The sequence below is a fragment of the Aquarana catesbeiana genome, linkage group LG03 (assembly GCF_042186555.1).
Source record: "Aquarana catesbeiana isolate 2022-GZ linkage group LG03, ASM4218655v1, whole genome shotgun sequence".
Lineage (NCBI taxonomy): Eukaryota > Metazoa > Chordata > Amphibia > Anura > Ranidae > Aquarana > Aquarana catesbeiana.
Genome location: NC_133326.1, coordinates 256,656,683 through 256,674,785, shown reverse-complemented (window position 1 = coordinate 256,674,785; position 18,103 = coordinate 256,656,683). Strand labels below are relative to the sequence as shown.

General features: G+C 40.5%; 1 protein-coding gene across 4 annotated transcripts in view; it reads left to right on the top strand.

The window, feature by feature from the left end:
* SYT1 (synaptotagmin 1) overlaps positions 1–18,103 on the top strand; it is a 954,200-nt gene that overhangs the window by 113,501 nt on the left and 822,596 nt on the right. The window lies entirely within an intron of this gene.

Sequence of the window (18,103 nt, the reverse complement as noted above, 5' to 3'; positions counted from 1 at the left end):
TCCTCTGGCATAAAGTGCTGATGATAGGTGACTTCCTCATTCCTGTGCAGAGTAATGTATAGATGTACCCTTACCGTATCGCTGTAAGGTAACAGCATGTGGGTATATCTCAATGTGTTTCTTGGCAGCCTCCCAGTATGGCGTAGCCGGCTCCACTGGTGTGTGTCTCTAGTCTGGAATCAGAGTTCCCCCATTGTCCCTGGTGTGTCCGCATCCAAAGAACCTCGCAATGGGGCATGGGGGGATGTAAAGAGTGATGCACAATAGCGTAGTATTTCCAAATGTTTGTTGACAAAACAGTAAAAGTAAAACCAAGGTACTCACAATAAGAAGTATCAAACAGGCATATAACAAACGAGCTGCAAGCTCGCCCACGTCACTTCCGATGCCTTGTTTTCGTCACTGTCACATGACTTCATCAGGGGATAACTAGAGGCATTGGGAAGTGTCTTTTTATGTGTGTTTTGATTGTCATTTAGCGGCCATTTTCTTGTAAATACGATCACCGGAAGTAAACCGGCAGCCATTTTCCCGTTGCTCCGGTCGCCGGAAGTCAGTGGCCATTTTCAAGTAGATCTTTACCAAACATGATGTAAACATCCGTTAGGCGACCATTTTCTAGTGGCTCAATGGCTGGATAGATGTAGGTGGCCATTTTCTAGTGGCTCAGAGGCCGAAAAAAAAAACGGTGGCCGTTTTCTTGTAGATATTTGGCCAAAAAAGTAAACAGATCATAATACACAGATCCAAGCGTTTAATTATCATTTTCTTGTAGATACAGTCGCCGGAAGTAAGCCGACAGCCATTTTCCCATGGCTGCGGTCGCCGGAAGTCAGCCGGCGGCCATTTTCAAGTAGATATTTACCAAACATGATGTAAACATCCATTCGGCAGTCATTTTCTAGTGGCTCAAAGGCCGGAGAAATGCCAGTGGCCATTTTCTTGTAGATATTTGGCAAAAAAAGTAAACAAATCATGATACACAAGTTTGAGCTTCACATATTAATAGGATGGGGATATATGCTGAATAAAACTGACGGCAGGTTGAAAAGAACATATTAAAAAAATAAAATGGGATATGTTAAAAGGCATGTAGTAAAAGGTATAGGTATACTAGAAAGCAAAATATTAAATAAAAGCAGCAGAGTGTGTTACTGGAGAGGGGTAAAAACACAATGACCATTTAAAAAAATATAGTAGGACAATATGGATAAAAGGAGATACAACGGATAAAAAATACACGTACACCGGAAATGGCATTGGCGAGTGAATTGCACATGATCTAAATCACATAAATAGGGAGGAGAGAGGAACAGTAATGTGGTAAGAGAGTAGGAATAAGAAATCATGCGTGCTAAAAGTAATTAAAAATCATTAATAAAACAGTGAAGATCAAATTCTATATTAAGACCCTGGGGTGCAAAAGTGTCCAACGTGAATATCCACTTAGATTCTAGTTGGCTAAGTGTTCTAACTTTGTGTCCACCGCCAATGTTTCACATAGGTTTCTATTCCCCAATTGTGTGGGGTCTTTGTTGTGGTGAGTGGCGAAATGTTTCAATACACTTTGTGAAAGCCTTTGATTATATTTTGTACATGTTCCCTTATACGAATTTTCAGAGGCCTTTTTGTCCGACCTATATACTGTAGCCCGCAACTACATTCCAAGGCGTAGACGGCTCCTTCTGTATTACAGCAGATGAATTCTTTAATTTTGTATGTATTTCCTGTGCTGGTAGATGTAAAATCCTTTTTCTTTTCATTTGGGCATTTTGTTTTGGCGCATGCATAGCATCGGTAAAAAAAGGTCAGGCCTCTTCCGGGTGGATCAGGGATGTTTTTCACAATCTTGTCATGAATAGTGGGGGCTCTTCTGTAAACAAATTTTGGAAGACTAGGGGTTTAATGATTTTTTCAATTTGGTTATGCTGAGTGCTATAGTCAAAAATGATAGGTATCATGTCTTTTGTGGTTTTGTGTTTCAGTTTGTCTCTCATTAGGCCATTGCGGTTCATATCTGCCACTTCTGCAATTTTCTTACTAATGAATTTATTGTCTTAGATGCAAAAGTTGTCCTTTTGGTATGTTATACAACCAGTTCTTGTGATGACAGCTCTCGAGAGGTAAATAACTATTTCTATCCACATTCTTAGAGTGGGTTCTAGAAAAGAGTGCTTTCTTGAAAGATTTCTAGATCTAAAAATGTGATTTTTTTTTTTCACTAATTTCCCAAGTAAGCTTGATATTCCTATTGTTTGTGTTAAGATCTTTAAGGAAATTAGATGGCTGTTCTTGGTTACCTTTCCACAAGATGAAAATATCATCTATGTATCTTCTATAGGTGAACAGGCCCTCAGGCGTATTTGTAGAATATTCTCTCTTCTTCCCATTGTGCCATGAAGAGGCCTGCCACACTTGGAGCAAATTTGGCCCCCATTGCAACACCCGTTTTTTGAAAGTAATAACTGCTGAAAACAGTACATCATTAGACATGTACCCAGTACCCTGGTCTCAGGTCTCAAGTATTTTTTAACTTTGTTTAGGACCAGTTGGGACACTATCCCGACATCCATTAGGCACGACCCCCTCCTGTGCCAGCATTGTTGTCTCATGATTCTGTCCTTTTCCCATAGCACAACACCTTCCTTTCTCCAGCACTCATCAGTACTAATCATCTGAGGCTGTCCAGACTCAAACCATCAGAACAAGATGGACTCCAGGGTGTAACACAGTAGAGTCTGATAGGATAGTACCCAGATTGACTGTGATATCTGCACAATGTTCCATCCCTGCCAGTAGGGATGAGAATAGTGCAAGTTAGATTTTGACAATCCTGGAACTGAGTTTTCCACCAATCTATTACGACTCATAGGCAACCTGGATACTACCCCCACCTGCCTTTCCTCGCAAAGTGAAAATTATCCCACTGACAAAGTCAGTCACTTCTCCGAGGTCCTGGATTTTGGACAGAGCAAGTTGGTTTTCCTAACCCCTTCCCTGATATATAGCACAAGACCTCTCAATGTGATCCTGAGTATCTCCAGCTCCATAGTTTTTTAAGGTACTCAGTGCCCCACCTCCAGCTCCAAAGGCAGTCTCCATTAAGCCTTTCTTTATCCTAAGAATAGGAAATAGTCTTAATACCCGGATTGAAAACCACCTGCCAACAGGTACACTCGATTCTTTATAGAGGCTGCACTCCTTTTCCTTCCTTTATCAATTTGATAATCAGACAAGGCTATCCTTCATCCATACAAAATAAACTGCCTACACTCTTCAGACAGGACTCACATGAATGACAGGGGCATAGTGTAGCACTGGGGTGCTGGTCTTCCTGTCATGCAGGACACAGACAACTAGTAAAGGTACACAAGGAGTCTAGGACAGGAAGGACACCTATGGGTATTAACTGAGGAGAATACAGCATGCCCACACATATAACAAAAGCGAGGGCCCTTGGAACAGTCAAGAACTGGTAACACACAAACTTCCTGCACAACTCTTCTCCAGACTCACCCAAAACCATACAATATGAGGCCAGACCTATACACTCTCAACCTGTATGCAATCAGGCAGTCCCTGGTACTACACATCTGAAGGTAAATCTAAAGGAAACTTAACAACAAAAATTGCATAATGTGTATCTAGCTCTAGGAACTGCTACTACCAGACACAACTGGCCAACAGGCAAAGAAAAATCCCTTGCAGCACTGAGGCACCTGGATCACTGAACAGTAGGGGGTACAATTTGAACCGACCGGTGTGCCTTGAAACACACAGATATTAGTGTCAGATACACCAAAGATACATTAGCCAATTGGTAACAAATAGCCATGTAAAAACAGACAAACAGGAAACTCTAGGAGCAAATAGAGTTGCATGGTGACACTGAGCAGGAAACAGGCTTGGAGTAGACTTGGGGAGACACAGACTGCTAGGGATATTTACATACCTTAGCCTGAGGCAATGAGCAGAGCTTGAACAGCCAGGCATGGCTGGGCGTGTAACTAATTACTATAACAGCAGAGGGTTTAGGCAGTCTTAAACACAAGTCTACACAAAGGTAACATCAGACCTTTACCCTTTAAAGCCTTGGAACTGCAAGTATCAGCATAGCCACTGATCTTTGGGAATAGGAAACAACAGATATGTAACAGATCTATGACAGATCCAATTCAAACTCTGGATAATACCAAAACACTCTTGCCACTAAATGCAGTAACGCTGACAGAGATTTATAACGCTTCTTAGCCTAATATATGTGTTATGCCGTGTACACACAGGCGGACTTTTCGACATCAAAGGTCCAACAGACTTTCGACGGACTTTTGACGGACTTCCGACAGACTTTCGAACGAACGGACTTGGCTACACACGATTACACCAAAGTCCGACAGATTTGTATGTGATGACGTACGACCGGACTAAAATAAGGACGTTGATAGCCAGTAGCCAATAGCTGCCCTAGCGTTGGTTTTCGTCCATCGGACTAGCATACAGACGAACAGATTTTTTGACCGGAATCGAATCCATCGGAAAGATTTGAAACATGTTTCAAATCTAAAGTCCTTCTGATTTTCGACCGAAAAGGTCCGTCGGAAGTTCGATGAAGACCACACATGCTCAGATTGTCTGACGGATTCGGCGGATGAGTTTGGTCGAAAAGTAACATGTGTACACGGCATTAGAGTTAGAATTATGCCCTGCAGTCTTGCTCAACTTTTCAGTAAGAACTGGAGATGCAGACTTCAGTTAGTTGGTTCTGCTAATCAGTGGAGCAAAGAAACTCGTTCACACCAGAGCTTCATACATGTCAGATCAGAACATACAACACACACACACACTAGGTAGTCCAAAACACAGCCAAATGGACTGACAAATAGAAGCACAAACTAAATACTGGTGCTGAAAACCTAAAACATTCACATGTGAAACCTGACAAACCAGGAAAAAGAAAAGCAATTTTGTATAAAGTTGTCTATGGAGGCTGTGATTTCTTTTTGTTCTGAAAGCCATGAAACCCAATTTTCGAATCTGAGGGATAAAACACCAATAAAGTTTAATAATAAACATTCCATTTTTCGTCTAGACACAAAATAAACCGCTGGTTATATATACCTGTAACAAGACATTAGCATATGAACACACAAATATACATTACATTAAGTCTTTCTTATTTGTTTAGGAACGGTGCACTTTTTAAAAATACCAAAAATTGTTGAGCTCAACTTTAATTACAAGTCCACATGGATTTTGTTTTATGGTATGCCATTAATTTTCCAAGAAAAATGTATTCACCATTGTGAGAAAATTACCAACTTATAACAAACCTTTTAGCGGTACCATTTATCAACGAATCATAATGCCTCACCACAAAGAACCTCTCCAGACAGATAGTTATCTTGGCTCAGGTAATTTACATGTCAATACAGTTTGCTTTACACTCACTGACCTGGTCATAAAGAAGGGAGGGGGCATTTGGGTGGGTTCTCAGCAGTTGAGACAACAGACCTCAGAGTTAGATGATACAACATATATTCCATATTCCATACACACACTCACATAATTAGCTAGGTTAAAGGCGAACTCTAGACATCACACATATCAGCATGTTTTCTATAATAACCTATACTTCTTAAACCCATAACATCTGTTTCGTAAGTTTGAAATTCTTTCAGACATCCATCCCATTTCATTAGCCCCTTCTCAGCCTGTATGGATGCAGTCTCAGGATTTTGGAATGGAGCCCATGACCTAGGTGGTCCATAATTCTTACACCTAGGCCATGTGGCAAAGCGTGCCGAGTACACTTCAAAATCACGTCTTGTGGTCCTATATGGATTATGTTTACCGACTGGGTAGACTGGCATTTTATAAAGAACTCTTACCTTCCAGGGATTTATTCTTGTTGGTACATGCCTTAGGTGTGGAGAATATCCCACTGAGCTCAGATATATCCAAATCCATTGCTTTGTTATCCACTCTATCTGAGAACTGAGCAAACGGCTCCTGGCAGCCGACAGATAATGGTTTCATTTCACTTTCTGCATCCTTCAGTCTTTTTCCCAACTGATCAACATCCTCCTGTAATCTTTGGTTTTCTAGTACTAATTGCTGGTGGATAGCCTCAGCATTTGTCATAGAAGCTTCTAAAGTACTGATGTTATCTTTGGTTATTTCTAGCTTCTTTTATGGATGTATTTTGCACTTTCAAATGTTCATGCTGTTTCGCTAACCACCCGGCCACAAAGATTAGCAGCGTTTTTCCCGTGCGCTTACTACAGCTTCTTCCAGTGAAGTTTTATTTCACATCCTCTCCCGTCAGTGGGACAAAAAGTATCCCTTCTGCCTGCAGACTTTGCTCCCTTAATGCCAGCATGGCCATTTCCTCTCCATGTCCTGCTGCTCTGCCTTCCTCTTCCTGTACTGGGGTATCAGGCTTGTGTTGTGGCTCTCCCTTTTTCTTAGCCACTGAAAGGTGATAGTTCATGTCAGCCCCTGAGCACCTTGCTAACAAGGACTGGGCAACTGCATATGGCCCAAGTCCTGACAATTGCTCCTTGTCTTCCTGATCATCCCAATTTTGTTTCTTTGTTTGGAATGATTTTTCCTTAAATCAGACAGTAAAAACATTAATTTCCTCAGTTTTATTCACTATCTCAAGCATTCATATACTCCAAGTATCTTTTTCATATGGACGTGTCATCTTTTTGTGGTAAGCACGGTACAGATCTTCCCATACTTAAAGTTTAAATGTACCTTTCTTATAAAACCTCTTCCCCGTCCAACAATCCCAATCACAAATATATTTTACAACCCAGGGACCATATTCATCTCTTCCCTTGGGGTCAGTTGGTAGGGTTCACCTCACTCATACCCCCTCTTTGAAGTGATTCTATTACCCATCCTTATGAACGCTTGGACCCTGACCTGATTTCCCAACCTTTTATAGGTTGCTCCTCCAGAGGTAGCGACCCTCTGGACCGTGATTGGGTTGACAGGTACCGCCCCTGTCACCGTTGCTGTTTTTCACTACTTGTCAGAACAATATTTTTCCTGTTTGTGGCGATAGTCCTTCAAGTCAGCCTGGAGATTTTCCCAAACTCCTTAGTTCAATCTCCCTGGGGACTTTTCCGAAGTATTCTAAAAAATGGCTTAAAGTAGGGCTATTACTTTTGTTATCTCAAGAATGATTAGAGCAAACTTGGATAATCACTAAAATATATGCATGCTTGGAGTATAGAAGGCTGTCAACGGCAGCACGCTTATTTGCAATATGATTTGTATCAGTTTCAGTATAACCAGTGTTCCCAGGTCTAATTACAAAGCTTACAATCCACAGTTAGTAATTGCAAAGAAGAAAGTTTCCTACCCAAGATCATTCAGTGTGATTTAGTCTGTTTCCACTGATGCAATTTGTCATGTGACTTTGGACACATAAAGTTGCATTACAAGTTGCAGTCCATTGATTTTAATAACACCCGTTCAAATCTATGCGACTCAAAGCTGCAGCAACTCTGAAAACGAACTTGCACCACCCTGATGCAACTCCGACCCAGAGTGTAAATTTTTGGATGAAAGTCACACGCAAAGCCACACCACAGTCACACTAAAGTTGCACCTCAGTCACACTCTCACTCATGCGACCTTGGAGTTGTACCAGTGGAAACATAGCCCTAAACCCACAGGTGTGTATTCAATCACAAAGATTGGCCTAATCTCATTCAAAGGGTCAACTGAAATTGCTTTTTGGCAGAGGCACATATCCTTTTCCACTGCCTCCAAGATTCCAAATGGAGGCCTTATCCCTCGCGCTTACAATTTTTATATATACACATTATTCAAAATCAGCCCCAAAGTATTAGTATAGACCAGGGGTAAAAAGGAAAAATTTGAGAAGTTTGTTAGTCTGGGTATTCAGATGGGAGACAGGTGAAAACAAAAGACATAAAAAAAAGCTTAGTGTTTCTGGAATGAATGAATGAATAACGTATATAGCGCAACATATGCAAACTAAATCGCCTCAAGGCGCTTTTGCCACCAGTGTCCATCTGGGTCTTCAGAGGAGATGGGTCTTGAGCTTCATCCTGAAGGCCACCTTTGTCTTCCATACAAGAAATTCACCTAAACGTTAAACTTCCTCACACAAGAAGGCACCATCTGTAATGGCAATGTTTGTATCTAACTTAAATGATTAATGATACATAAAAAAAGTGATTAAAACCTTTTGTCTACATAAGAATCAACCAATGCGGTTGCAGCTATAACCAACAAAATCAGTAACGAATGATAACTTGCAAAAAGGATAACAATTTAATTTATTTAAACTTACTATTGTACATAAAAGAAACTTATATTAGGTAATATCGGATTAATACAACGTAGAGGATATAACCTTAAAAACAAAGATATTACCAATGATGCAAAGTAATACAAATAGGAATATTGCTATAATGGACCTACAAATGCTATCAATGTATTAAGACAAATCATAGGACAGGAAAAGTTACAGAAAAGAAAAGAGAAAAAAAATAATACGGTAATGAAAATAGGATACACAGATCTTACGTTACCACGTCTTCCATGAGGCTAAGAGAGAGAGCGCATCCATGGGCGCTTTGATTTTTATGTTCCCTCTCTACCCATCTCTACCACTCACACCCCTGGACTACTTTCATTGGTTCAGAAGTGGAATTGAATCCTGATTGGCTGAAATTCAATCCTAGTTGGCCATCATGCTTCTCACATAAGCATTAGACTCTCTTTGGTGCCTCTCTGTCTACCATGTTTATGGTTGTTAGCTAACCAACCCTCTATGATGCTAGGATAACCAGTTCAGACATTAGCATGTCAAGGACCCCTGACCAGGTAGTGGCACAGTCTGATATGGCTCTCTACAAACCAAAGGGCAACTTGGTTATCACCTGCCTATTGAAGACATCAAACAGCTTTTAAGAAACAGGAAAATAAAATAAGTGTCTTGTAAGCTGGGCACAAAATATATTATGTACATTATCCTCCTGTATTAACATATACATACACACACATACATATATATATATATATATACCGAAATGGGGTATGGTAATTTCCACATCAGTTCTTAATAATTCACTTTTTTCATTATTTTGAATCCAAAAACAGAAAAATTGTATCCCAAGATTATTTTGTTTTCCTGTTGCTATCTGGCTCTCTGGGGTTTCCACTACTGCCCAAAAAAGTACAGTCCTTAAAGCTCAAATCTAGACCCATATAAAATACAACTAATGCACTCATTTGTAATCACTAGTACATCATGCATTTTTTTTTTATGCAGGCAGTGTGAGTACCTGAATTTAACCTGACATCAGTCTCTTGCAGTCCCTTTATGCCAAAGCTGAAGTGTAGGAGGACAAAGTAGTTTTAGGAGACATCAAGTTCATGTGCTGACATAAAGCATGCTGAAAGAGAGCAGAGTGACAGAGATATACAGTCATCACTGTACTTTCACGATCCAATCACAGGCTGGGTGGGTCTAGGATGACCTGGGCTATGAGGAAATGGGTTAAATTATGCTGTCCTACAGACTAAAGACATCTAGAGACAGAGAAAAACTACTGTGGAGAAAATCTCTGAGCTAAAGTTGAATATTTCACCAAAAACTGTTTTTGTTATTTTATCTTGTAGCCTCCCTGGCGGTTTTCCCGAGTGTGGCTCGGGGTTAAAATTCAGGACCATTAGCGGTAACCCCGAGCCACACTTGGGATTACATCGCAGGATCCTGGTGTGGCTTTACTTACCTTGTCCCCGGGATCCTGCGATGTCCCCCGCTGTGTCCGTGGGCTCCGTCCTCCTCCGAAGCCTCTCCTTGCCAGGCTCCGTTCCCTGCGAGCGTCGCAACGCACGGGGGCGGAGCCTGGCGGCAAATTTTTGTAAAAATCATAACACATACAGTACTGTAATCTTACAGATTACAGTACTGTATGAAATGATTTCACATCCCTTTTGTCCCCAGTGCTTTGGCCCATGCCCTGCATGCAGTTTTATGTTATATATACTGTTCTTTCTGCCTGGAAACTGGAGATTGTCCATAGCAACCAAAAAATGTCCCTTTACGTCAAAAGTGGCTTTAGACCAGCTAGAAAACAGCGATAGTAAATTAGAACACTTGCAGAATTGGACGATAGTGAATCGTGGGGAAATTTATTTTATTATTATTTATTTTTATTTTTTTTAATTATTTATTTTTATTTATTATATTATAATTTATGTTTTTGTGTTTCAAACTTTATCATACCCGGGATATCTACTAGACTCTTGTTTGGACAGATTTAAGTGTGTTATTGTTAAGAATTACAGACCTACAATATAAAACGCCAAATTTCCATGCAAAATAATTGTACCGCTTTCAGCACCTAAAATCCGAAATAATCATACCGCCAGGGAGGTTAACGGACCATTTCTTTTTACCTTGTTATTTTTGGCTAGAGTTCTGCTATAACTGCTAGTAAAGAATGTTTCCACTAGGCTTTTAATTGTATTTGTGTGCTTGTGTTGGAGGTGTGCATACCCAGTAAACACTGTACTGTATGCGTGTATATATATATATTTTTTTTTTATTTATTTTTTTTTTTTAACCAAATAAAACAAAAACATGCTGACCAGTTCAACAATATTAATACATATGGTTTCACTCACATGATTTAATGACATATAATCAACTTCTGTGTGTAGTTGTAGATAGTGAGTTTTGCTAACATTCTAGCTCATACTTGACATAGTTGATTTAAGGGTTCAGTAATGCATTATAGAATTTAAAATATGATTTCTTAACATAACCATGACGCTGATTTAAAGTGGTTCTAAAGTCAGGCTTGTTTATCTTAATGCATTCCACGCATTAAGATTAAAAAAAAAAAAACTTTTGTGTGTGCAGCCCCCCTACCCCCCTAATACTTACCTGAGCTCCATCTTGATCCAGCGATGTTGCACGAGAGTCTCGGCTGTCTGGGACTCCTCATTGGCTGAGACAGCAGCGGGACACCATTGGCTCTCGTTGCTGTCAAAGTCAGTGAGCCAATGAGGGGGGAGCCAAGCTGCGGCTCCATGTCTGAATGGGGGTACTCGGCAGGAGGGAGGGGCCAGGAGTGTCAGCGAGGGACCCGAGAAGAGGAGGATCTGTGCAAAACCACTGCACAAGTATAACATGTTTATTTTTAAACAAAAACAAGACTTAAATATCACTTTAAGTTCTATATTACATGGTGTTTACCATTGTTCTACAATGCTATACTGATATTTTGCAGTACTTTAAACAACATACTATATTTGTACAGACAATATGCAGATTGGGAAAAATGCAAAAATTGGGTTTCTCATGAAATTAATTATGGTGTTTATAACAGTACTGAAAATATACTGTATGCTATCTTTTTACAGCATACATTTTTGTGATATTTATATGATTCCACAAGGGAAAACTGGTTTGTTGAGCAAAAATACTGATGTAGAGGTTCATTGGGATTGGTTTTCCAAATTGACAGAAGGTTTATTAGTCCACTGAAGCTGCGTTCACTTCAAATACTTCAGATAATGTGCAGGGGAGTAAAAAAAAAACATGTACATGTTAGGATGATTTAAATGAACAGTGCGTCAAGTGAACATTCTTCTCTGTTAATATATCAACCCGACTGTGTGCCTTCATTTGAAAAACAAATGACAGTATTGTTGAATAATGCTGTTTTAAAATGCATGAGGAAACAACATGGAGAGAATATGGTGTGCTGCGAATCACCTGTGAATTTAGAGTAACTTATTTATGCTTATTGCTGTTACATTTTTCAGTAATCATCTAACTGGATTCCATGTACTCTAAAGCAAAATACATTCAAAGGCTTACATTTTGTCTTTTTTCATCTTTCATTTTTGTTTATAGGGTTATCCTGCTACCTGCTTATGGTAATACCAGGGATAACAGTGTGCTAGTCTTGCTAACAACTACTTTGCAGGCAATGTGCTGACTTATATTTATATTTTTGTTTTTTATATTTATGTACAATGGTTACATCACATACACCATGTCATGCACATAGGCTTTATTGTTTGTCTTCCATTCTGTATATCTTCATTCGCACCTGCTAATGCAGACTTTTTTATCTTCATTAGGTTGGTTTTAATTACTTGCACCTGAATGTTGTGAGTGGAGGGTTGTATATATGGATATTACGGTTCAGAGAACTAAATGCTATGACCAATTCCCCACAGCTAAAACGCGTACGATTTTTTTGTCCTGTACTTACCCTGTAGCAAATAAAGATTTACGCATTTGGATGTTTCAGGTTGCCAGTTGTTCATCACCATTATCACTTGAGCAAGAAAAGGGACCCTTGTTTGAGAAGCAGTGATCTGTCTACAGAGGACTGAAACATCCATGTCCGAGCTGGCGCTGTTCAATCAGCTGGGATCATGACCTTTTCTGATTGCCGAGTTACAGGTCTGACTCAGTAGGGGGCTCAGCAGACCTCTGCAGAGAGATTACTGCTTCCCTAGAGAGAGAGAAGCAGTGATCTCTCTACAGAGGACTAAAACATCCATGTCAAAGCTGGCACTCTTCAATCAGCTGGGATAATGAGCTTTACTGATTGCCGAGTTACAGGTCTTACTCAGTAGGGGGCTGAGAATACCTCTGCAGAGAGACTACTGCTTCTATAGAGAGAGAGAAAGGGTTCTTCTCTGCAGCTCCTGGTAGGCGAAATACATTTTTAAACTATACTGTATAACATTGCAAAATCTTTATTTTGATGCACCTGCAATGTGTTCACCTGGTCTAAACTGAAGGTTCAGTTGGACTTCTAACACATAAACCCTGCGCACCAAAACACAACAAATGTAAATTGTTTTGCAGATATGGCCTAAAGTTCATTTTATTTCTCAGCATCAACTGGAATATATTGTAAAATTTTACAACTGTATAAAATTAGCATTTTTTTGTTTCCATTATTTAGTGCCTTATGCAGTTAATCTAGGCCCATAGACTGAACTTATGTAGGAGAAATGTCTGTTCTCCAAACTAAATAGCTTCCACATATCACATCAGGTGCTAAAGGGGGTGTAACCACATGGTAACACAAAAAAATTTTCACATTGTTTACATAAGAAATATTACAATACATATTCAAACCTGTCAAGTTACCTGTATCAAAGTAAACCCTCTCTGGCAAGTACTACTCTACTCTGCAAAATGCCAGACACTTTCTTATAGCATACTTCAGTGGACATATAGTGCCAATATGGGACAGACAGAAACATTTAGAGGAGAACGACAGACTCAGGTCTTGTTAATGACCTACACTATGCAATACGTAGTAATAGAAGAGAAATTACTGTGCTCAAATCCATGATTACATGTTAACACTGAAAATTCTGAACTAACCCTTGCACACTGTTATACACCCTTACACATTTCTAGTAAACCTTAAAAACATAAAAACAGGGATTTTCAGTTGACACATATTGCAATACATGTTCAAGCTGGCCAACTGTGTCAGAGTAATCCCACTCTGGTTTAGACTGAACCTAACCTAACTTAACCTAACCATAGCAAAGGAAAGCAAAATGTATCCAGTAGCCCTTGTAATATGTGGACATATTTTTCATACAGTGAGATTAGCTTACCAATTATTACAGGAAAATTAATTGAGGAGAGGTTATCAAAACTGGAGCAGCTGTGCTTGGCAAAAAGTCAGCTTCCATCTTTCATTTTCAAAGCTTAACTGAACAAGCTGAAGATAGAAGCTGATTGGTTGTCATGCACATGTGTTCCAGATTCTGTCTGCTCCAGTTTTAATAAATATCCCTCCCATAGTTCTTTACCTGTGGACCACATGATATATGCACACTCATGTGCTCTAGAATGGGGAAGATACTACAAATATGTTCCCAGTGTAAAAACAGAATGTCCCAATGTAAAAAAAACACAGAATGTGTATGTGTGTGTGTGTGTGTATATATATATATATGTGTGTATGTATTATTGGGCATCTGTGGGGCATCCTCCAAATGGAAGGTGGAGGAGCGCAAGGTCTCTAACATCCAGCAGCTCTTTGACGTCATCATTGAGTAGTGAAAGAGGACTCCAGTGGCAACCTGTGAAGCTCTGGTGAACTCCATGCCCAAGAGGGTTAAGGCAGTGCTGGAACATAATGGTGGCACACAAAATATTGACACTTTGGGCCCAATTTGGACATTTTCACTTAGGGGTGTACTCACTTTTGTTGCCAGCGGTTTAGACATTAATGACTGTGTGTTGAATTATTTTGAGGGGACAGCAAATTTACATTTACTTAGTTATACAAGCTGTACACTCACTACTTTACATTGTAGCAAAGTGTAATTTCTTCAGTGTTGTCATATGAAAAGATATAATAAAATATGTACAAAAATGTGAGGGGTGTACTCAGTTATGTGAGATACTGTGTGTGTGTGTATATTTATATGTATATTTATATGTGTGTGTGTGTGTATGTGTGTGTGTGTTTGTGTATATATATATATATATATATATATATATATATATATTTAATGTGATGGTCTCAGTGTTAGATTGACATGCAACACACTACATGAATCACCATATAAATGTTCATGTATCCTTAAAAAGTTCAATTCTCTCTGTGCCTAGACAGGTTTATGAATGATCTCTTGCTAACCAGATAATACCAGATTTTTGACCGTGATGGAAGGATCGATATTCACTCCACAGATTTCATCCTGTAAGGCTGGGTTCACACTGCCATACGGATCGGCTCACAGCAGGAGTCCGGTGCATCCCTATTCATCGTTTCAGGTCCGATTTTGTGGCTGAATTCAGACCTGAAACGGACCAGAAGATGCACAGGACCCCTGTGCAATTCGCTCTGGAGCCGCTCCTGAGATGTGTGAACCGGCTCCTTTGACAGATGGTCACAATCTCCTGACATGTGAATTTTAAGCCTAAAAGTTTTGTGAAGTGATGGTGCTGTAATGACAGAAATGTAAATGCACTGTACTACTGCCATATACACACACTATCTTGTCTTAAAGCGGTTGTAAAGGTGTTTTTTTTTTTTTTTTAAAATAACAAACATGTTATACTTACCTTCACTGTGCAGCTCGTTCTGCACAGAGTGGCCCCGAACCTGGTCTTCTGGGGTCCCTCGGCGGCTGTTTCAGCTCCTCCCCGCAAGCATTCACCACCTTCATGCGAGCTCCCTCGCACGGTGGTGAGTGCTTGCGGGCGCGCTCCCGTGATACAGCCGGCGGCTATAGCCGCTCGCTGTATCACTCGGCCCCGCCCCCCGGCGCGTCGCGTCATCGGATGTGATTGACAGCAGCGCGAGCCAATGGCTGCGCTGCTTTCAATCCATCCACTGCAGCCAATCAGCGGCCAGGGTGAGCGGAGGAACAGATGTCGGGAACGCGAAGCTGACTTTCGAGGCGTCAGGTAAGTAAAACGGGGGGCCTGGGGGCGGCGGTTCTGTCAGAAGTTTTTTCACCTTAATGCATAGAATGCATTAAGGTGAAAAAATTTTTACCTTTACAACCCCTTTAAAGTGTATTAACCCTAACAATTAAATTATCTTATTTGCTTTTGGTCTCTGAAATTGCGGTTGTTTTTGTTATATATATATATATATATATATATATATATATATATATATATATATATATATATATAGCATTTTGTTATATCTGGAGGAAAAAAATGTTTGTCTTGTCAGAGTTATTCTGTGCCTTTTACACACTCCCTTTGTTATTGCAACAATACCATTTAGCCCTCTCAGTTCTTATCTTAGGCTGGCCATACACTGTTCAAATTCCTGCTGAACTGGCCATGATTTGAACCGGTAATGGGCAGGCTGAATGTACCAAGTAGATTGATCGATCAACTTGGGTACAACCAGCCTGCTGGATTTGCCTCTGATTACCACAAGCAGCTGCTATAGCCGCTAGCGAAAATCTGTCTTCTTCCCCACCGGGAGAAGACAATGGCTGATTCCCCTGTCAGTACTGTCTGTGTTGATGGGGGAATCTAGCAAATTTCTTTCCTTTTAAATCGTGGTTACAGCAAAGAAATTCACACAGTGTATAGCCGGCCTTAGGGAAAGATGAAGATGAGTCGTTTGATTAGAATCCACGATATATAATGAGGAAAGACCTAATAAAGCCAGATGGCTTGTGTTTGGCAGCTCTCCACAAAATATTGGCCTATCTTGAGAGACAGAAGTTACCCGATTTGAAAAGTCCATATTTATTTTATCCAAAGCGGAAGTCAGACAAATTTTCAAAGTGGTGTTCTTGTTCACTATTTTTATTGAAAAGTTTTAACAATAATGAAATACTCCATTATACCAGTTATCCCCATCCGAGAGCCAACATAGCCCTTCGGTAAGGTATGATCTATAGAAAATATAACCATAGAACAGTACATCACATTAACAACGAATGTAAGGCATACATCGGTGATACCTATCCCCCTGAAGGTTTATACTGAGTCATTATTCTAATCTATATAGGAATAGTAGTGGCTGAATGTGCCGCTTTTCTAAAGGTGGAGCTTGGGGAAGTTGAGTGATTTTGGGTTCAGTTCCGGTTGGTCCTAAGGGGAAACACGCACGCCACCCCTAAAGGGATCACACTGTGGCTCACACTTCCCCCCCCCAGTTCCCCCTGGGCTTTCAATCCTGTTCCCCCCCCCACCCCACCCAACGGTGTCCATTTATCAGGAATATGCAGGAACTGCCTTGTGGCAGTGTTTTAGCAGTTGTGGGCAGTAAAAGTTGATCATAATGAAACCAAATATAGATAACAATAAACAGGTGGAACAAAACCATAAATGAACTTAATATAAAAAAAAAAAACATAGCCAATCAGGGGGTAGGTACGTTGCCTCCACAGGATAGGCCCTGTAAGGGTTACCAGGAAGGTATATCTGGTGGTAAGAAAGAAGCATAGTGGGATAGGAAGAAAAAGGTATGACAATCAAAGTAGAGCAGGGGAGGGAGCCAGACATCCGGGTCAGTCACCAAGGCGCATCAATTGGTCCGTATACAGTGGAACCTTGATGTAATGAGCCCAGGGCTCCCATGTTGCTTCAAATTTTGCCACTCTGTCTAAAAGTTTCACAGAGATCTGTTCTTGGATGAAGATCCAAGAAATTTTAGGCTTAGCGGCAAGCGAAGAGACCTTGTTCGATTTCCAAGCCCTTGCAATAGTGAGTTTCACTCCAAGTAGCATAAAGTAAATGAGAGTATCAGTGTGCTTGGGGGCTCCTTCTACTCTTTGGTTTAATAATGCAATCCTGGGGGTTTGTGGAATCCCAATTCCCGTAACTTTCCGAACCAGGTGGAAGAATCTATTTCAAAAGCCCCTGATACGTGGGCAAGTCCACCATATATGGTGCATAGTTCCCATTTGCCCACAATCCCGGAAACAGAGGGGGGAGGCATCTGGATATATTCTGGCCAGCCTGGAGGGGACATAGTACCATCTTGTTAGGATTTTGACGTTCGCTTCAATTAGATTTGTGTTGATAATACTCTTGAAGGACTTATGGAAGTGGCAGTGCCATTTATTTAGGTCCCATGTCACATCCAGGTCCTCCTCCCAAGCCCGGGCATAGGGGGGGTAGGTCTTGTTTGCTTGCCAATAAGGCATATATCAGCGAGCTACCACCTCCCTGATCCAGGAGGGAGCCCCACCACTGTTCGTATGCTGTTGGTTTTGGGGGGATGGGTTTGTCTGTCCATAGGGAATTTAGGAATGTCCTCATTTGGTTAAAACAAAATATTTCAGCATTCGGCATTTTTAGCTTGTAGGTACAGTCATTCAGTGTGAGAGGGCTTGATGATGTGAAAAAGTGTCCTATTCTAAACATACCCTTATTCAACCACCACCTGATAGCTGATATGTTCAGCCCTGGAATAAATTCTTGATTGTGAAAAATGTGGGCCAAAGGTCTAAAGGGGGAGACTGGTGATTTCTGTTTGTGGAGTGTGTCATGCAGTGTGTGTGTGAAAGGGTCGGTGGCATTATGAGGGGTCACTGTGTACGGGACACCACAGCAAGTAATCAATCGTTTGATGTG